The 21,473-nt window shown below is 48.0% G+C and overlaps 1 protein-coding gene across 2 annotated transcripts in view; it reads right to left on the bottom strand.

Moving 5' to 3' along the window:
* The window catches only part of TMEM125 (transmembrane protein 125), an 86,321-nt gene extending 66,657 nt beyond the window's left edge, over positions 1 to 19,664 (bottom strand). Inside the window, exon 1 of one of the 2 annotated variants that reach the window (XM_069227788.1) lies at positions 19,324 to 19,664. The gene's annotated coding sequence lies outside the window, so the exon portion shown is untranslated. The remainder of the gene's footprint in view (positions 1 to 19,323) is intronic. The other variant, XM_069227789.1, reaches the window with a different exon arrangement.
* Between the last annotated feature and the right edge of the window lie 1,809 nt (positions 19,665 to 21,473).

The raw sequence follows: 21,473 nt of genomic DNA, 5'->3' as shown, positions 1-21,473 counted from the left end.
ACTTCAGTTGTCAAGAGAAAGAGCAGTCGAGGAATGTGCTGCCCATAGGACTAGTGATGGTTTAGTTACAGCAGACAATGGGTATGCCAACAAGATCACCTGATACTGCACTCTTAAGACCAGCACATTTCACTTGGATGCACCATGCAGTGCGGAAAATGTGACAGTCTGGAGTATGTTGTTAAACACCGTGCAGCCCTTCAGTGAGCTAAGAGAATCACAGCATGAGGCTCCTGAAAATGATAAAGCAAAATGGGAGAAAGCAGGATGTGTGAAGGAATCCAGTGACATTTGGGTATTAGACGAGCGAAGGCCAATTCTTCCATATTCCACGTTGCCGGCTATGGTTTGAGATATGTATAACTCGCCCCTTTGTTGGTCGATATGGGACGGTGCAGGCCTTGAAGCATTATTGGCACAACCCTCATTTCTGCATTACGGCTGAAAACTTGTGTCAAAGGTGCATTGTGTGCCAGTAGATTAACGCAGGGAGGAAAGTTGTTGCAACCATGAGTTACATAGAAAAATCTGATGGTCCCTTTAATAGACAGCCGACTGACTTCTTGGAGATGTCGCGATGTAACCACCTGACGTATATTTTACTTACTGTGTGCTTGTTTTCAGATGGGTTGAGGCATTCCCCACTAGGACATGTGACAGTCTAACAGTGGCCAACTACTTTTGCAGGAGTTAATCCCCATGTCTGGCATGTCACTTTATCTCGAATCAGACCACGGGAGTCACTTCAAGAAAGGGGTGATGCAGCCACTGTGTACACCCTTAGGCATTGACCATAGATATCACTGCAGTTATAGACCTGATGCATCAGGAGTGGGAGAGGGTAAACTGAACTTATAAAGCAAAGTCAGCAAACGCATGTCCCTCCACATCTCTGAAATGGCGAGAAGCACTCCCGCTGGTATGCAGGAGCATTCAAAGCACTACATGCGGGAGACCAGACTCTTCCTTCTCAAAGCACTGATGGTAGGAGCCATGTGAATTCCTTCCATTCCTGCAGCTGCACTTGTGAATATTACAGATGACATGGTGCTTGATTATTGTAAAGGACAAGCTGATGAGGCCCGTTCTCTCTCTCACCAGGTCAACTTGGCAACACCAGCTATGAGATCTGCCTCGTTTCACGAACTGAACCCTTGAGACTGAGTTCATGTGAAAAAACACATCTGCTAGGCATGTATGCAGAAGCATTGAAAAGGACTGTTCCCAAGTCATCCTTGTAGCCAACATTGCAGTGAAATGTGCAGGCTTGCCAAACTGGATCCAAGCTTCGCACACAAAAAGAATGAGAAGAGCATCGGAAGAGGTGGAGCTAACATCCACTAGTTCTCTGAGTCCAGCTTGATTTAATTGATTCCAAAGCATCGGAAGAAGAAGGTGAGGTCTGATCCGAGAGTCCACAGCAGCACTCATCTGAGCACCTAAAACATGACGAGTGGAGTTACAGAGTCCCAGGCACAAGATGCAACACGAGAGCTGAGATTGAGACCTCGTGTCTATTGAGATTCCAGAGGCACATGGAGAACAGAGGCATAATAAGTAGGTACAAGTGCTCAGCTGCTCAAACACAATGTAAGAGAAGCTCTGAGCCAGAGAGAGCCCGTGTCTCATGAGATGGAAGTGACCCGTACCTTCTAATAAAAGGTGCACCAAGAAGACAAATGGCCGAGAACTGACAGCAAGAGAAGAATATTGAATAAGTCAAGGAGGCCAGAGACTATTAGAGAGGACAGAGAGTTAGAGGAGCAAAACGACCAAGAACAAGGAAACTAAGTGACAGTGACCTGGATCAACCTGAAACAAAGAAATCAAAGAGATTGAGAAAACCAAACCAAAAGAATTCAGGTCCTAACTGGACTTACTTCTTGAACAGTGACTGTTAGACCTGGCATCCTTGGCGTGGTCTCCCAGGCTGTTTTGCCTCTGCTTCCCATGTTTTGACTGTGCGCTGGACTCTGTTTTTGCTGTTTTTGGTACTCTGGACACTTTACCACTGCTGACCAGTACTAAACTGCAAGTACTCCTGTGTAAATTGTATGTGTAATTGGCTTTTCCATGACTGGCATATTTGATTTACTAGTAAGTCCCTAGTAAAGTGCACTAGAGGTGCCCAGGGCCTGTAAATCAAATGCTACTACTGGGCCTGCAACACTGGTTGTGACACCCACATGAGTGGCCCTATAAACATGGATCAGACCTGCCACTTGGAGTGTCTGTGTGCGCAGTTTTAAACTGCCAATTCAACATGGCAAGTGTACCCACATGCCAGGCCCAAACCTTCCCTTTTTATACATGTAATGCACACCTATGGTACACCCTGGGTAGCCCCATGGGCAGGGTGCAGTGCATGTTAAAGGTAGGACATGTACTGATGTGATTTACATGTCCTAACAGGGAAATACTGCCAAATTCGGTTTTCACTATTGCAAGGCCTATCTCTCTCATAGGCTAATGTGGGGGCTGCATTTAAATATCTTTTAAGTTCAGTTTCCCTTTGAGAGGTGCTAGAAATTTGGAGTTTGGTGTCTCTGGACTCACAATTTAAAAATGCATCTTTTGGTAAAGTTGTTTTTGAAATTGTCAGTTTGAAAATACCACTTTTAGAAAGTGAGCATAGTATTGCTTAAACCATTCTGTGACTCTGCCTGCTGGTGTATTCCCTGTCTGGGTCAGACTGACAGATGGGCTGTTTTTGAACCTCCGCTAGACAGTGACACAAAGGGAGCTGGGGTGTAGCCTGCATACCCTGATGGGCCATCTGGGCTAGAGTGGTGGGAGGAGTGGTCACTTAAACCTGAATGGGCTGTGCCTGCCCTCACACAATGCAGTCTCCAACCCCCTGGTGTGATTATGGAGCCATGTCTGGGCAAGGCAGGATCTCGTGAACAACAGAGACTTTCCTTTGAAGTTTGCCTACTTCAAAGGCAAAAGGAGGTATAAATAGTAGATCCAAAACCCTACTTCTGGAACCAAGAGGAACGTCTGCCAAGGAGAAGAGCGGAAGAGCTGTAGGAGGAGTACTGCCCCTTTGCCTGTGACTGTGCTTTGCTGGGTGGGCCTGCAGTTGCTGCTTTTGCCTGAAAGAGGACAAAGACTGAACTTTGTGGTATATTCCTGCTTGTCAAGAATCTCCAAGGGCTTGGACTGAGCTTGCCTTCTGTTTTGAAGTCTCAGGGCCATCAAAGACTTCCACTGCCAGCACTTGGACTCTCTGCTGAGACTCCAGCCCTGCCAAGTGGTGCCCTATCCAGTCCCTGGGCTTTTGAAAGGTTAAGTTGGTAGAACAAGAACTGAAATCCACACACAGGAAGCCGTGCGGGGAAAATTGCGATGCACCACCTGCAACGCGGCTGTAAAAACGATACTCCACCTGCCTCGCGGCTGGGAAATCGAGGCATCACCTACATCGCGGCTGGAGAAAGGGCACAAACACCTGTTTGTTGCTGAAAAAACCACACAAACCCCAGGTAGCGCGGTTTTCCATCACCATGTCAAATTCATTGTGAAACTGTGCGGATCCGGGGTGCCTGTCGGGAAATCGACACATCGCTCTCTTGAGGGAGAGAAAAACGACGCATCGCCTACCCGACTGGAGAAGAAATGACGCACGGCCTCACTTGCGAGTAAGGAATTGACGCATCGCTGACTTTTCCCATGCACGCTTGCCCATGCGGCTTTACTTTTTACGCAAACCAGGTACTTTGTGTAACAACAACATTTCCATTGTTTTCTATGGAATAAGACTCTCATTAGTTTAAAAATGTATACCTTGACTTGTGTATGTTGGATTTTTGACGTTTTGGTCTTGTTTGATTTAGATAAATATTGCCTGTCTTTCTGAACTGGTGTGGTGTCCATTTTGTAGTGTTTTCACTGTATATGTTGGTACAAATACTATACACATTGCCTTTAGGATGAGCCTGACTGCTTGTGCCAAGCTACCAAGGGGCTGGGAAGTGGTTACCTAATTGGGTATCTCTAGTGTCCTGAGTGAAGTGAGGGTCCCTGCTTGGACAGAGTGCAAACTGACTGCCAGAGACCCCATTTCTAAGAGTGAGGCTGACTCAAGTGATTGCCAGACTGACGTGGGCGAGCCTCCATGAAAGAGGAGACAACAGTTTAGGAGACAAAAGACACCAGAATCTAACAGAACATTGCTGTAGAAAGACTGAGACAACTTACCCTAGGCCGATGGTTAAAACACCACAGAGCCCATAGGCATCCAGTTGACGTAGTCGCCTGCCACTCTAGATTTTAAGATAGGGTAATGATAGTAGGATAAGAAGAAGAGAACTAACAAGAACTAAACTGAAGCAAATATTGAAATTCTTTCCTGCCTCGGGCGGGAACAATATTATCGAGGTGTTAAAGGGCTGCAAAATTGCAATTGCCCTAGTGGTTGTGGCTGTTGCCATTGTAGTCCTCAAGTTTTTTGCTGTTGGATTTCCATTTGCTGGAGGGAGATGTCTCGTCCAATCAGAGTAAAGCAAGTCGAAGAGTAGTGATCAAGCTAAAAAGTCAGTAGGGGGAATTTCACGTGGCTTGAATTCTGAGAATATCTTTGAACAAAATGTATACCACCAGATGCGCGCTGAATACGTTAAGTTGATGCATGTACAGAACGGTTTCAGATGCTCTTATACTTCTGCAGCTGAAGGCCTAACTTATTTCCGTCTTCCTTATCTTACGCGTTTTCCTGTAAGGTAGTCCTGGATCTGTTTTATCACGAAGATGCGTTCAGGTTTCTGATTTTTCTGATTAGGAGCCATCTTTAGAAAATGCGTGTGGAAGCAGTGCCTTGAAGATCTGCGTATAGATAACGCAGCATGCTTCCCTATTTTCGAATCATCATAAATGGTACAGCACATGGTGACATTTTTCTTGCCTCTTGCACGTTCTAACTTAACTAACCCGGATGCACGTCAACCTCCATGCAAGATTAACCAAGCTGAGAGCATCTTTATAGATGAGCTTTAAGAAAGGATGGGAAAGCAAAAGGAAAAGGCAGGAGAAGTCAAGGAATGCTGAAAAGGAGGGAACAAGAAAGGTGAGAAAAAGGATTTACATTCTTAGCTGAATTTGGACTTGGCAAAGAAAGGGAAACTATGCATTGCCCGAGAACCAGAAGGAAAAAAAGACAGTAGAAATTGAAGTGTCACCAAAAAATATTTAGTAAAGGACAACATATTGGCAGGACATGGAGAAAGCTTAGGGGGAAGATATTATTTATGTAGCAAATCCTACGATTTCCAGTTGCTGCACAATTGGGTTGGAATTTGTTATGCAGCCTTAGGCTTTCCAAAGATATATCAAACTAAGAGCTTAGGAGCCAGGAATAACACATAACTGAGAAGAATCAAATGCAGTTTTGTGCAAATTTTGGGTGATATATTTGGTGCATTGATACCATCAGCAGCAGTGGCCTTAAATGACGTGAAAATCAGAAAATTGAAAACTTTGGTGGATAGATTAACCGCAAACTCCGTAGGCACTTCAAGATTGAGGAACAAGGAATTTTTTGCAACGAGGGAAATGATAAATCAAAATCACCTTGCTTTAGATTTGCTTCTTGCGAAGGAAGTCAGAGTTTGCAAAGTAATACACGCTAGAGCATGTTGTGTCTATGGGCCAGATGTACAAAGCAGTTTGCACATCGCAAACAACGAATTTCGCTGTTTGCAACGTGCACAAAGCACTTTGCAATGCACAAACCTCGTTCTGCGATTCGGTAACCTGGTTACCGAATCGCAAAACGGGTTTGCGAGTTGCAATTAGGAACGGGTGTTCCCTTCCTAATTGCGAGTCGCAGTGCAATGCAGGATTGGTTTGTGACCACGAATGCGGTCGCAAACCAATCGCAGTTGGCACCCTTTTGTAACGGGTGGTAACCCATTCGCAAAAGGGAAGGGGTCCCCGTTGTGAATGGCACTGCTAAAAAAAATTCAGAGCAGGCAGTGGTCTTATGGACCACTGCCTTCTCTGAAAAAATGAAACGAAAACGTTTCATTTTTCGTTTTTGTAATGCATCTTGTTTTCCTTTAAGGAAAACGGGCTGCGTTACAAAAAAAAAAAAAATACTGCTTCATTAAAAAGCAGTCACAGACATGGTGGTCTACTGTCCGCAGGAGGCCACCATCCCTGTGAATGCCGCCACTCGCAAGGGGGTCGCAAATTGCAACCCACCTCATGATTCATCAACAACTGCGCCGACACCCTCGCCCCTCTCAAGACCTCCACAACCAACCACACCAACAAGAAAGCCGCCTGGTTCACCGAAGACCTCCGGATCTCCAAGCGCACCTGTCGGAAACTGGAGAAGAAATGGCTCCACGACCGAACACCAGACAGCCACACAGCCCACAAGAGCGCCACCCGCAGACACCACCAACTCATCAGGACCGCCAAGAGGACTGCCTTCAAGGACTGTTTAGACAACAACGCACACAACACCAAAGAGCTCTTCAGCATTGTGAAAGAACTCTCCAACCCCAGCTCCAACACCAACGACATCCCACCATCACAAGACCTGTGCGACTCCCTGGCCACCTTCTTTCACCGCAAGATCACCGACATCCACGACAGCTTCAACTCCGACAACCCCGCACCCACCACCGAGACCACCACCCCTGCGACCACCACCCGCACCAGCCGCCTGACCGCCTGGTCCTACGTCAGCAACGAAGACACCATCAAAACCATGAACTCCATCCACTCCGGATCCCCATCCGACCCCTGCCCTCACCACGTCTTCAACAAAGCCAGCACAACCATCGTGCCCCACCTCCGGAAAACAATCAACAGTTCCTTCGAGACAGCAACCTTCCCGGAAAGCTGGAAGCACGCCGAGGTCAACGCCCTTCTGAAGAAGCCCAAGGCGGACCCCAAAGACCTCAAGAACTTCCGGCCCATCTCCCTGCTCCCGTTCCCGGCAAAAGTGACAGAGAAGATTGTCAACAAACAGCTAACCCGCTACCTAGAAGACAACAACATCCTGGACCCTTCTCAATCCGGCTTTCGCAGCAACCACAGCACCGAGACCGCCCTCATCGCCGCAACTGACGATATCAGGATCCTGATGGACAAAGGAGAAACAGCCGCCCTCATCCTCCTGGACCTATCAGCAGCCTTTGACACAGTCTGCCACCGCACCCTATCAGCACGCATCCATGACTCCGGAATTCAAGAGAAGGCCCTGGTCTGGACCACATCCTTCCTCTCCGGCAGAACCCAGAGAGTCTGCCTCCCACCCTTCCGCTCAAAAACCACCAAGATCATCTGCGGCGTCCCACAGGGATCCTCCCTGAGCCCGATGCTGTTCAATATCTACATGGCACCACTCGCCCACGTCGCACGACAACATAACCTCAACATCATCTCTTACGCAGACGACACCCAACTGATTATATCCCTCACCGAAGACCCCCACACCACCAAAGCCAACCTCCACAGAGGAATGAAGGCCGTAGCTGACTGGATGAAGGACAGCAGACTGAAGCTGAACTCAGACAAAACAGAGGTCCTCATTCTCGGACCCACCCCATCAGCCTGAGACGACTCTTGGTGGCCCACATCGCTAGGCACAGCCCCGGAACCCACAGACCATGCTCGCAACCTGGGGGTCATCCTCGACTCCACCCTCTCCATGACCAGGCAAGTCAACGCCGCCTCCGTGTCCTGCTTCAACACCCTGCGGATGCTCCGCAGGATCTTCAAATGGATTCCCCCTGACACGAGGAAAACCGTCACCCAGGCCCTCATCACCAGCAGACTCGACTACGGGAACGCCCTCTACTCAGGAACAACAACCAAGCTCCTGAGACGACTACAACAAATCCAGAACGCCTCGGCACGACTAATCCTCGACGTCCCCCGACGCAGCCACATCACACCCCACCTAAGAGGCCTGCACTGGCTCCCCGTCGACAAGAGGATCACCTTCAAACTCCTCACCCACGCACACAAAGCACTACACAACACCGGACCTACATACCTCAACAACCGACTCAGCTTCCACACCCCCACCCGAAGCCTCCGCTCAGCCAACCTCGCCACAATTCCCCATATCCGGAAAACCACCACCGGCGGCAGATCCTTCTCCTACCTCGCCGCCAAGACCTGGAACACTCTCCCTACCATCCTACGACAGACTCAGGACCTGCTGGCCTTCAGAAGATTTCTCAAGACCTGGCTCTTCGATCAGTAGCGCCCCCCCAGTGCCTTGAGGCCCTCACAGGTATGTAGCTCGCTTTAGAAATGCAGTGATTGATTGACTGATGATTATTCATGAGGTGGGCCTTTGCGACCCCCTTGCGAGTCGCAGGTGGTGTCAGGGACACCATCCAACATTCCGAATTGTGACTCGCAAATTGCGAGTCGCTCTGACTCACAATTTGCGGGTCGCAATTCGGAATGTTCCTACATCTGGCCCTAAATCCCTAGAATAGATATCCAGATTATCACACAGGCGCTAACAGAGCCGGAGGAAACTGGTGCTTGGGAAGGACTGTCTTCTGTGTTCAATTCTACTGGGAGAGGGTTTCCCAGATTAGGTGAGTGGCTTGGAAGCATAAGCAGGAGAATCCTTAAATTGCTATTGATCCCTATCCTAATCACATTAATCGGAGCAGCATGAATTTTCCATGTCTTCAGAGTCTGCAGAATAATTTCATCAAAGGGTGTAATATATTTTGGGGAAAGAAGCTGTCAGCAAAGAGCGGGAAAAGACAGAAATAGCTGATGTGTAATTAGAGGAATTACAAAGCCACCTGTATACTGAATTTAAGGACTTGGAGGAAACCATATGGAAAAGCCCAAAGCTGTTGATGACAGTCCCATGAAGCCTGCAGATATCATGATTCCGACTGTTCAACGGGATCATCAGAGGGGGCTTGATACAGATGTTTTGTTGGAACCTACGCTTTGCATAATACAAGAACTCATATCCGAGCTAACTAAAGCCAAACTAGGCCTTAGACGCCATGCTCACTGTGGCGTTTCGCTAAACCATGGGAATCAAGCTGTACTTTAATTTCAAACTAGAAACAAAGTGAAATGTGTCCCACAGACTTTCACAGGCTGTTCTGAATAAAGTGTACTCATTCAAGGTTAAAGCTAGGTGCCCCAGGGAAAGCACTACTAGGTAACTCTTCCGGGTCCATGTGTAGATGATTGTTCGTAGTAGAATTATGAGAAACCTCTTGAATGTGTTTACTTGTCAATGTCCCTTTTGTCTTATTTCTGATGGAACCAGAACAAGTGAACCAGGTGCTGTTGTAGTGAATGTATGAAACCCTTTGTTTAAAGCCTCATACATGCGCGTGTGATTTCTTGATGTGGCAGAGAGGCCCTTTTTCCTTATTTTCAAAGGTGCATTTATGTTGGATTGCCATCTCATTCTACGCTCCATATTTAATGATTTGAACTTTATTAAGTTCTTGGTTGATTCTGTACTTTAATTGAGCTTTGCAGCTTGATTTAGGGATTAATTGACTTTGACCATATTGCATTAGCTCCTGTATGCCTAATTTTCTTAAAATAAAACCTTTAGGGTTAAGACTTTATTGTCTTTCACCAAATGTGTTCCACATCCCTGTTATCTGAAATGGCCAACTTTGACTTCTCATGCTGAGACAAGTCTAGCGCCTAGAGGCTACACCACTCACGATCCATCAAGACACGGGTTGGAGAAAGAACAAATGGGGTTTACGCCCCTCACTCTTGATGCTGCAGTGATCTGCCAGAGGATGTAGATTTTTCAGTCAAACCAAAGTTCTGGACTTTCACTGAGTGCCCTAGGATCAGGCCATGAGCTTGGCATCAGTTAAAAGAGTGTCTGATGTGATGCCACAACAGTGCTTTTTTGCACAAAGGGTGATTTTGCACACAAAAGTGATTTTGAACCCAAAAGTGAAAATACAAACATTTAACTTTAGATTCTTCAACGTGTGTTCACTTTTGTTGATGTTGCAGCAACAGTAATGTTGATTTCAAAGTCTGAAATCTCATACTGATGCACATGATTTACACCTATTGTGATATCTTATCACATCTTCTCTTTGTACTGAATTTATACCTCAATGGGACACCACGCTCTTGTTGACTTTGCGCAACGGTTATACTGTGTTTGTGCACCTTATTGTGATTTTTGCTCCTGCATGTGACTTTGCAACTGAAAGTGTTGCCACAAATCAGCTGACGTTGCAGGGAGGTTAATTTTGCACATAATGTTGATTCTGAAACTAAATTGGTTTTTGCATCTCGGTGTTCTTGTGTCTAAAAGTATTTCCACACTCCTGTTGATGTTTCACAATGAGTGATTTTGCATATAAAAATGTTTTTGCTCCTAAATGTGTTTTGTGCTCTTAAAAGTGTTTTCACACCACATTGGTGTTGCACCAAGGGGCATTTTACTCATAAATGCAATACCACAATGCTGATTGCTTTCCACCATTGGTGATTTTGCACTTGTAATGGTCTTTTGTAATTGACCTCAACTCAAAATCCCTCACACAAAAACCTTTACTGCCTCAGTTTACCACAGCAAGGAATGTGAGGCACACATTATAGTGGATGGAAAGTCCTGATCTGTTCCTTGGATAGCCAGTTTCATATCTTCATCACATTGCATCGTACCCTGATGTCCATAAGTGATTCTACCATGTCTCTGGACACTAATACTGATACCATGCTAACATCTCTACTGGCTACAATGGGACAAGCTCACCTCCCTCCAGTAAACCCTTCTCCGTACTGTCACTCATACACCGCTTTGGTATGGATGTAGGCAGTGTCATGGCAACACAAGTTAAAGTAGTTGGGACTGTCACTTGGGACCCTTCTGCCCCTATGCTGAGATGGTTTAAAAAACTATGAAGGACCAAGCCCAGACCCCTTGTGGTAGCCACCGCCACCCTGCAACGCAGCCTCCCTCAGTCATCATTCGTTCCGGTGTTGTCCATCGCACAAACTGAGTAACCACAGAAGGACCCAACCACCTGAAGGCACTATTCACAAGAGAGGTGCAGTTACATGCCTCAAACTTCATAAAAGCCACAACTACTGCCCAGAGAACAAATATGTTGTCCACTTCCTGAAACAAACTGCTCAAACCCAAACTAAATCCGGATCAGATGCACAAAGGAATGGGCTCATCTCACCCTCTCAGCCCGTATCCTACACATCACCTCCTAGCTCCTGAAGGTCTGCCGCCTCTATCCTAATCCCATCCTACACTCTTCTCAGTCGCGGAACTGGTTCTGCTCATTCTCCGCAACATCCTCAACAACAACTGGCTTGAGGATGACTTTAGCGATAAGCAGCATCTTACATGCAAATTGATGAACTCATTCCAATGCCTCAATGTGGAGATTACAAGAAGGACAGCTGAACCCCATCTTATACCAAATACCAGGCAGCAGAGAAAGCTGCACCAATGTTTCCCTTGAATATTTCACTGACCATCTCACCTCCTCTTGTGGTCTGATTCTCTGTGGAGATGTCAACCTCCCCTGGGAACAAGATGAAAACGCTCAAACATCCCTGCCAAAATCCCACACAAACAACTACAACTTTGCACTATCTCCACCCACAAAAAAAGTTTTTACCTTGAACATTGTATTCATGAAGGATCTCCACATACACGTGTCTTACCCATTCACATTGGATGGACCACTTTCTCATTCCTTTCAAACCTTTGACCTTAAAGCTGCCTCATCGTCCTAAAGATAACATAGAAATGGAAAAATACAGATACATCAGAGTGGCAACAAGCACTGGAAATGCCAGGAAGTGCCACGAATGCATCACACAGGCATGCACAAAAGTGCACCTACGATTTGTGCCACGTCTCTGTGTATCTGTCTCTTACTGTGCCATGTATATATGTACCCTGTTTCCTAAACCCTCAGTGTGGATTGTTGTAACATCTATCACTGTAATGTTGCTTTAAATGAAACTGCAGCCTTTTCATCCACACTGCAAGGTGTGAGAAGCTGGGATTCAGGTGATAGCTCTAGCCAACGAGTTTCAGCCAAGCCCTGCGTATAAACTCTTGGCCAAGATTCACAGGTGGACACATAAATGCACTTTATGGTCAAGGTTATTGCACGCGAAGCACATTCCTTGTGCAGCAGTGAGGACAAATGTCACAGAGGAAGTGCGAGATGTAAATTAGAATTGATTTCTGAGCTATCACAAACACAAGCCACCACAGAAGGAAGGGATGTGAAAAAGTCCACAGGCCCAGCCATTCTGTCTGGTCTATAAATAGATATTAAATGGGCTCCAGCCAGTGCTTAATTTGTAAACAAAAAGGTGCATGTGCCCAAAGCCCTCCTCTTAAGTATGCGGCTGCTGCATTTTAATGTGTGAACACAGAATACTGAGGCAGCGTAATCCTGAAGCCATCTCGGGCCTCTTCAATCCATTTACAGCCACTCCCTGCCCCTTCAGCTCCCTCTTGCAGCTTTCTGCTTCCTCCATTTGTGATGCTTTTTCGTTTTTCCCTTCTTCTGACGTTCTCATATGTTTCGTTTGCTCGCAGCAAATGCTTAACGCAGAAGAATAAGACCCGGCCCTCAAAAATAAGTGCTGGTGCTCAGCACCGGAAACAACAAGCACAAATTAAGCACTGGCTCCAGCTTTTACCTGGCTTCCTCAATACTGCTGCTTTTCAGTGTTTATCATAATCAAGGACAAAGTAACCTCTGCTATAAATTATAAGGATATTGCAAGTAACTGAGGAGTTTCATAACTACATAGATGAACGAGGCTGAAGGCTGAGTTCCTTTATAAGGTTATGGAACTTTGAGGTGACTTGCAACATCCTTATTCAGGGGGTACTTCATCAAATATAATTCTTAGTTACACCATCACCTTTCCCACAAACCACTTAAAACCTTGTTGCGTAGCTCTTTCATATGAAAGAGAGAGCATGTTTGCAAACACAAAGAATACAAATTAAACATCTAGTGCAAAATTAAACACATCAAAAACCTGTTAGATATTTGTTGCAAAAAGATATTGGAAACAGTTCAATGCAAGACAGTTAAAAACATTTTTTTTAAGCTGTAGTAGCTTGGAATGTGTAGAAACATCCAGAAAACAGCAGGCACTGTGACGTCTCAACTGGACTGCATTAACTTATAATAGTCAAGTTCTGTCATCTCTTCTTTATAATCTGCAACTTGGTGCGTCACATGAAATTAGTGGCTGATGTTTATATAGGGATTTCAGATTCCCATGTATTATAACTGATTAATACGCTTGTCTTTGCAACATTCACTGCCTCTCCCATTAATGCATTTATTTAACATCACTCCTGGGTATGCATTAAGGGACAAGTTGAAGAGCCAGAACTCTTATCGTTTTGTAAAGCGTGGCTACTCACCTGTGTGGGCCTCCAGGCGCTGGGGGAGGAGGAGGATTGAGGGGGGGGGGTGAGGCTGGAGCCTCATCTGAAGAGCCACATCTTGAGGTTCTTCCTGAAGATGGTAAGCGATTGGCTGTGTCGGAGGTATAGGGGCAGGTTGTTCCAGCCCTTTGCTGCGATGTAGGTGAGGGATCGTCCTCCGGCGATGGTTTATCGAATGTGAGGGATAGTGGCCAGAGCCAGTTAAGCGGAGGGATCTGGCGGGGTGTGGAAGGAGACGCAGTGGTTCAATTAGGCTGGTCCAACTTTGTGTATGATTTTGTATGTGTTGGTGAGTAGCTTGAAGGTGATTTGTTTTTCTATCGGGTGCCAGTGGAGGGTCCTCAGGTGCTGGGAGATATGTTCTTGGCCTGGGAGGTTAAGGACAAGTCTGGAGGCGGCGTTCTAGATGAGTTGCAGCTTCTTGATGTTTCTCTTCATAGTGCCGGCGTGGAGAGCGTTGCCGTAGTCAAGTTGGTTGTGACTAAGGCATGGTTGACTGTCCTGCGGCAGTCTGCTGGGATCCATTTGAACATTTTCCGGAGTTTGCAGAGGGTGTGCCAGCAGGAGGAGGTGACTGAGTTTACCTGTCGAGTCATAGATAGGGAGGAGTTGAGGATGATGCCTAGGTTGCGGGCATGCTCAGTCGGTGAAGGCGGGGGTTGAGAGATGTGGACCACCAAGAGTCGTCCCATGGTGAGTTGGTGTTTCCAAAAATGATGAGCTCTGTCTTGTCAGAGTTGAGCTTGAGGCAGCTGTCTCTTATCAAGGTGGCGACAGCTTCCATTCCTGAGTGGATGTTCCTTTTGGCTGTGTCCAGGTCTTAGGCGAGGGAATGATGAGTTGTGTGTCATCGGCATATGACACGATGTTTATTCTGTGGCTATTGACGATGGTTGCGAGTGGGGTCATGTATATGTTGAAAAGAGTTGGACTCAGAGAGGATCGGTGTGCAGTGTGGGCAGCATGTCCTTGTGGCACTGAAAGGGGCAGGTAGTACAGGCAGTCTGCTGAGATGACACAGCCATAAAGAGTGTGGAGCTGGCATCAGTGGGCACTAAGAGGAACAGGGTCTTGTCGCACTGTGATGTGTTGATGTTGCCACGCAGTGTGAGGAGACGGCTGTTGTGGGCACTGTGAGGAGCAGGCAGTGGCAGGCAGCCGGCGGATGTGGCAAAGGTAAGCACTTCATGGAGGGTGTAAGTGTGAGGAGATGGCACTTGTGGGCACTGCAAGAAGCTGGAATTGGCATGTAATCTCCTTAGGAGATACTATGGGACCGTATCAATGGGGCTGGGCAGTGTAGAGAACTGCCACCCACCGGTGGGCACTGCAAGGACCTGACACTCGCAGGCAATGTGTGGATGTGGCTCAGGTGAGCATTATGAGAAGTGGTGCTGATGGGAGTGTAAGGTAGTGTTTCTGGAGCAAAGTGTGAGGATCTATCAAAGACAGAAGTGTGAGGAGCTGGCACTGCCAGGCACTGGTAGACTGTGTAAGGAGCTGGTACTTGTAAACAGTGTACAAAACAGGCACTGCATGACCCTCCGAAATTGCCAGTGTTAGAAGTACAATGGGATGAGGACTTTGCCTTGGTACATACTGTGAGAAGCTGGGAGTTACCTACCAGGTAATCATCATGTGTGGTGCCCACCACCCCTCACCATCAATCCTCACAATACACCCAACCCTATAACACACAAACACACTGCATTCTCACAACACATAGACCCATTGTAATAAACATCCCACTAACCTTCATGCTCCCACAAACTACCAAGCATACACTTCAAGTCATGCTGATTAACACACGCTGTGCAGTACTCCATGCTCGAGACATCACAGACCTCATCTTCTGTCACAGTCCTGACTCACTATCACAGAAACATGGGTCACCCCTACATACTCACACATCTGAGATGTCCTTGTTCCCACAGGCTTCAGCATCCAGTGTGTGGACCACATACATTAGAAGGGAGGCAGCCAGACCCATCCATAAATGCTTCCTAGGCTCGTACGCAACACTGAAATTAAGTTCATCACATAATACTTCCCACTTTTTGCAACTCATTAAGCCACTGTGTACTTCATCTACAGGCCTCTCAGACAACAAAGGCTTCACATACATATGGAGCATATTTTTAAATGGTTGCGTCACGTTTGCACCACACAATGTAGTACATGCATGACGCTAACCTCTGAGTCAGATTTTTTTGAGCTACGCAAATCCAATTTGTGTGACTTTGAGTGGCTCCAAAAATCTAGAGGAAGGCAACTCAGCGCAAATCTCTGCCTTGTCTTACTCTGACCTGGGAAGGCATTCCATGGGTGATGCGTGGGTGTCCCCATGCAACGCCCATGGTTTTTGACACATTCCCAGATTTATCAGAACTGGTAAACCTGGGAATGATAGACCTCCCCAGGAGAGGCTTAACAAGGAGAAATACCTTTATTTCGCCTCGTTACTTCCTCTTTCTGTGTGCTGCGTTCTGCAGCACACATAGATAGAGGAATATGTCTCCCCTTCATGCACGAAAACAACCCTGCATACACCATGGTGCAAGGGTGCCTGCGTTGGCACTGGGCAGCTCATTGTACGCCATCACAGGGGGGAAATTCATTTAAGTGCCTTAAATGCGGCCCATTCCTGCGCTTTCCCAGTGACACAGTGCGGCGCAGTCAAGTGACCTACTGCACTGCACTACGCCACTATCTCTAAAATATGCCCCTAATTATCTGATGTCTTTACCACCTCATTCACCCAACACACTAACATGAAATGAAGCACCTCAGATACTTCAACCTGAGACAACTTCCTCAATCTCTGCAACTTACTCAAGCAAGTCACCCGAAAAACACCCTCTAAAATCCAAATCTTCAATCTCATCTTCTCAACATTACTAAGCAATCAATACAAATTCCCCATATCTGTGGGCTGGACCAATCACCTGGCGATCTATCACCCAGCTCAGCAACCCACTAACACAGAGAGGTCACCTCAAAAGAGAGCTGCAAACTTACAGATGCTTCAAGGACTTCTCCATTGACACCCTAAACCTCAGACTCATTTCTCACTCTGCCATGTCCTCGTCAAACGCCAACACCCTTCTAAACAACCTCAGTGCATTTCAGGAAAACCATTCCAACATCTATACTCTAAAGAAAACACACACATGTAAAGTGAACCCTTCAACATTGTGAGACACCAAAATCTCACCAATAACAAATGTTCTATCCACAGACCTCCTGGGAGTCCACAGTTGGGCTGGCCCACTGGGCAATCTTTCAGTGCCAGAAGGACATGCCTGACAGGTGAGTGTGGGGTGTTTTTTTTGCTGTTTGTGGGCCTGTTTTTAGTCTGCTGGGCCGGTTTGCACTGTTAATTTCCCCGATATTGTCACAGACATTGCCTGCAGCAAGCAAAAATCCTTCACCTTTCCATACCCTGCATGTATTTAGAAGTACAAAACTGCCCCTATATGCAAACATGGCCCAATTTTTGAGGTATCTAATTCACTAATGGGGGCCGCTTTTATTTTGGTGCCTACAGGAACAGCTCCTCTGCTACGGTGGACGAGTGTTTCCCCCCCCCCCCTCTGCCAGCAGCCTCAAAAATAAAAAAATAAAAAAAGGTTTATTATCGTTTTATTTTTCAAGTTGGGCTCGGCCGAGTCTTGAGGGTGGGGCCATTGCGATGAGGGGGTGGAGGGTGAGTGGTGTGTACTGCTATCCATACACATCTGGGTTTGGCCGGCTGTTTCAGGACAACCAAACCAACATGCGCACTGAGCTGTCTCCAACCCGAGCTGCGTTGCCGGGTTAGAGACAGCAGGCACAGGCTCCCATTCCGTTTGGGAATGCAAATCGAGGGTGCTCAGGCCAATCCTGACGCAGCTCTCATGCTGCCAACAGCATGAGAGCAGCGTTAGGATTGGCCGCGGGGCAGTCTGGGAGGCTGTGCCTGCATTGGAGAGGAGCAGAAGAGTGTCAATGCGGCGGGCGGCAGGTAAGTTCTTTTATGTTTTTTTTTTCCTCTGTTTCTTGTGTTTTTCTGCTTGTGTCGCCATGCGTTCCGCCACTCTGACCTGACACCAGCCACTGCTGGTGCCTGGGCCTTTTTTCTGCCCAGTGCAACCCTGTAGAACATGACTCACTGAGGAGAATCAAAAGTTACCAATATGCCAATGACACACAATTCATCTCAAACAGCACCTTTGTCTTATTCAGACCTGGATGTCCAGCACCGGCCTGAAGCTCAACGCACGAAAGCCAGAATATCTGCTATTCACCATGAAAACAGAATCCCTGCTATTCACCGAGAACATCAAGCAAAAAAAGTCCAAACCTGGCTCAAAGACATGAGGCTGGTTGAATTCCAACCCAAACTTTCAACCAATTCAAAGTTACTTAGATTAATTGTGAACAATTACCTCACCCTCAAGGAACACAATATAGAAACCCAAGAGGGCCTGGTGCCAGCTCTACTGAAGAGTGGGAAAGCATCCCTCCAGAAGGCACTTCATTCACTGCCATTCAAGCACCTGCACCCTTGCCTCCAGGCGCTGGCTGGTTGGGAATGTCCCTGGCTGGCTACCAGCTTGTAACCCGGCCTGAGTGGCCTCTTGACTGTTGTTGGCCCAGCTGGCACACTAATCTAGGATGTGCCCCGAGGCCTTGTCAGACCACGTAAAACCAAGGTCCAGAGCCTGTTCTGACTCAGAGGGATGCACCAAACGTGTCCTCTTGTACCACCTCGGACTCCTGTCCATTTCCTGGCTTGTTGACATGATGCAACAGGGGCAGGGTACTGATTTTTAGGGTCGAGCGCGCAAAGCGCTCTGTCCCTGTTGTTAACTCTTTACGGGCTTGTAACCACGCCCATCAGTTTGGTTGGTTTGTGGGCTTGCCTTTTAAAATTCACTTGATTTCATTAGTGGAAGGCATGCATATGTCATGCCTTTTCCGGTGCTTATCCTTCCTCGAGTGCACCGACCAACTACTGAAAACATACGAGGCTCCATGTTTTCCGTATGGTTTCTGGACTACTTTTATTTTGTAGGCAGCGCGATCTCGCTGGGCCTTAGTCAAGCGCTTTGAATGACATCTACCCTGTTACATGGATAATTGCACTTTCGCGGTTACATGGATAATTTTGCACTTTTGCCGATAAATTTCACTGCGAGCGAACTTCTGTTTCCTTTTGTGTGTTTGCTTCGCGGCTGTGTGCTCGCTTATTTGAAACTGTTTTACTTTTAATTTTCAGTCTATGTGGCAAGAAAAGTCCGGTTAGGAGTTTACAACGCTAATAGCTCTAACTCGAGCAAACGCGAAGCCCATTGCATTGCAAATGCTTGTTTATTATTGGTTCTGAAAAGTCCTTTTTTATGTTCTCTGAGGGAGTGTGACTTGGTGGTGACACGCATGTAAAAGTTCCACTTCGGTGTGACACCCAGGCCGTAGTGCTGAAATGTGTTGTGTGTGTAGTAGCATGCGTGTTCACATTGCCATAGTGTGGCACATACATGACAGGCTCTGTGGTTTGTAAGTATGTTTGCTGAAACCTATGAGATCAGTTGTGGACGGTCTCTGGTTGTGTCCTGTCTCTCCCTCACCTGTGTCTGCTGTCAGGGTCACACCTCAACTGTCTCTCCTCGCTGTATGACACGTCCGCAGATGTCTCAACATCACCTGTCCCTGGTGTCAGACATGTCTTTCCTCATCGGTGGCTGCACTCCGTCTCACGCTGACATGTCTCTGCTCTGAGTCTGTCACCTGTCTCAGACACCTCTCTTGGTTGTCAGCCTGAGATCCTCGCCTGTCCCAGATCTCAGTCCCTCCTCACCAGTGCCTGTCCTGTCTCACCCTCACCTGTACGTGCTGTCACGCTCACACCTCACCTGTCTCTCATGGCTGTCGCCCATCTCCCGAGCAGCTCCGTAGCCTGGCCTTCTGGTCGCTCGCTGTCTCTCACCTGTGTGACATAGCAGGTCTCGTGTTGTCTCAATGCTATGATGTTGTGGCGGTCTCCAGGTCCCTGAGAGCTCTCTCGCCTCTCTTGGCGCTCTCAGGCTCCCTGAGCGGTCTCTCGCCCTCTCTTGGGGCTCTCTAGCTCCCCGAGAGCTCTCTCGTCTCTCTTGGCGCTGCAGTCTTTTCTCTGCGCTCTCCTGTCGCCTCTCAGTGCTTTCCTTGAGTGTCTCTCCTGAGCCCGTGCCTGTTTCCGTGTTTATCTTGGCCCAGGGAGCAGCAGGTGCGTTTCCTCCTCCTCCTCTTCCTCCTCCTCCCTCTCACCTGGCAGGTTCTCCCTCCTCTCCATTGGCTGCCGAGAGACATCTGACTGCCGCAGGTACTCTCTCCCCGCAGGTCCGGAGAGACCCAGGGGGAAAGTTGGGCAGTCTCGCTTGAGACCTCCAGATGCCATAATTAGGGGGCGGTGTGTATGAACACGTGGCCCCTCTCTTCTCGTGACATCCGAGGTCCTGAGAGACCCCAGGCTGCGGCCCCCTGAGGCACAGAGAGTGTCACCGGGGTGGGGGACAGGGCTGTCTTTCTGGGGCAGATATCATCCTAAACGAACTGCTCTCTATACAGACTATGAGCAGCGCCTGGAGGCCGTTGCATTCACACGGAGCGCTAGAGAAGTGTTCACATTAATCACTCAATCTCTGTACAATGACACTCTCTCTCGCCACAGGCTGTCCCACTTGCTGCCACAGTGGCCGCGCCCGTCCCTCTGCTCTCTGTGGCTTCTTGGCACATAGTTTGAGAGGAGAGTGAGACCTGGGCCCAGGTGTGTAACTCTGCCCGCCCCGACATCAGGGGTCCCGAGGGACTCCAGGCAGCGGGCCCCGGGGGCACAGAGAGTGTCTCCAGGGAGGGGGCAGGGCTCGCTGGCTGGGACAGAGGCGTCCTAAAACCAAGCCAGTTCGTCAAGTAGGGCCACCCCTTCCTTAAAATCTCAGCAGCGCCCCAAAGCTGTTCTTATAGCACGGAGCGCTAGCCTAGAAAGTTTACAATAATCACTCTGTATTGTGCAGATACTTCCTATCTCGCCCCTGTCCCTCCCCTTCTCACTCCCTCTCCCCCCTCTATGTATCGCCCCCCCTCTCTCTCTCTTGCTCTCCTCCCTCCCCCTCTGTCTGTCTCTTTCACTCGCTCTCTCTCCCCCTCTCCTTCTCCCCCTCTATCTCTCTCCCTCTCCTTCCCCGCTCTCTGTCTCTTTCTCTCTCCCTCTATTTCTCTCTCACACTCTCCCTCTCTCTCTTTCTCACTCTCATAGTCCCCCGTCTCTCTCTCCCTCACCCTCTCTTTCTCTCTCCCCCTCCCTCTCTCTTTTTATCTTTCTCCCTCACTTTCTTTCTCCCCTCTCTCTCTCTCCCTCTCTCTCTCCCTCTCTCTCTTTCTCACTCCCCTTCTCACTCCCTCTCAACCTCTCTCTGTTTCTCTTTCTCTCTCACCCTCTCTTTTTATCTCTCTGTGTCTCTTTCTCTCTCGCTCTCGACTTCTCTCTTTCCCTTTCTCTCTCTCTCTCTTTCTCTCTCGCTCTCTCTTTCTCCCACCCTCCTCTCTCCCATCCTCTCCTCCTCCCCCTTCTCCCCCCTCTCTCCTTCCTCCCTCCCTCTCCCCCTCTCTCTCTCTCCTCCATTTCTCTCTTTCTCCCTCTGTCTCTCTCTCCCCTCCTCCTCGCTGTCTCTCCCTCTTTCTCTCTCCCCCTCTCTCTCACTCTCATAGTCCCCCCTCTCTCTCTCCCTCACCCTTTCTTTCTCTCTCTCTTCCTCCCTCTCTCTTTTTATCTTTCTCCCTCACTTTCTTTCTTTCTCACCTCTCCCTCCTCTCTCTCTTTCCCCCTCCCCTTCTCACTCCCTCTCAACCTCCCCTCTCTCTCTGTTTCTCTTTCTCTCTCTCTCTCTCTCTCTCTCTCTCTCTCTCTCTCTCTCTCTCTCTCCTTCTCTTTCTCGTTCTCTCTCCTCCCCTCTCTCTCGCCCCTTCTCCCTCTTTCTCTCTCTCTCCCCTTCTCGCTCTCCCTCTCTCTCTCTCTCTCTTTCTCCCG

This window comes from Pleurodeles waltl, chromosome 4_1, assembly GCF_031143425.1.
Source record: "Pleurodeles waltl isolate 20211129_DDA chromosome 4_1, aPleWal1.hap1.20221129, whole genome shotgun sequence".
In the NCBI taxonomy this organism is placed as follows: domain Eukaryota; kingdom Metazoa; phylum Chordata; class Amphibia; order Caudata; family Salamandridae; genus Pleurodeles; species Pleurodeles waltl.
This window is presented reverse-complemented; position numbering and strand designations above follow the sequence as displayed.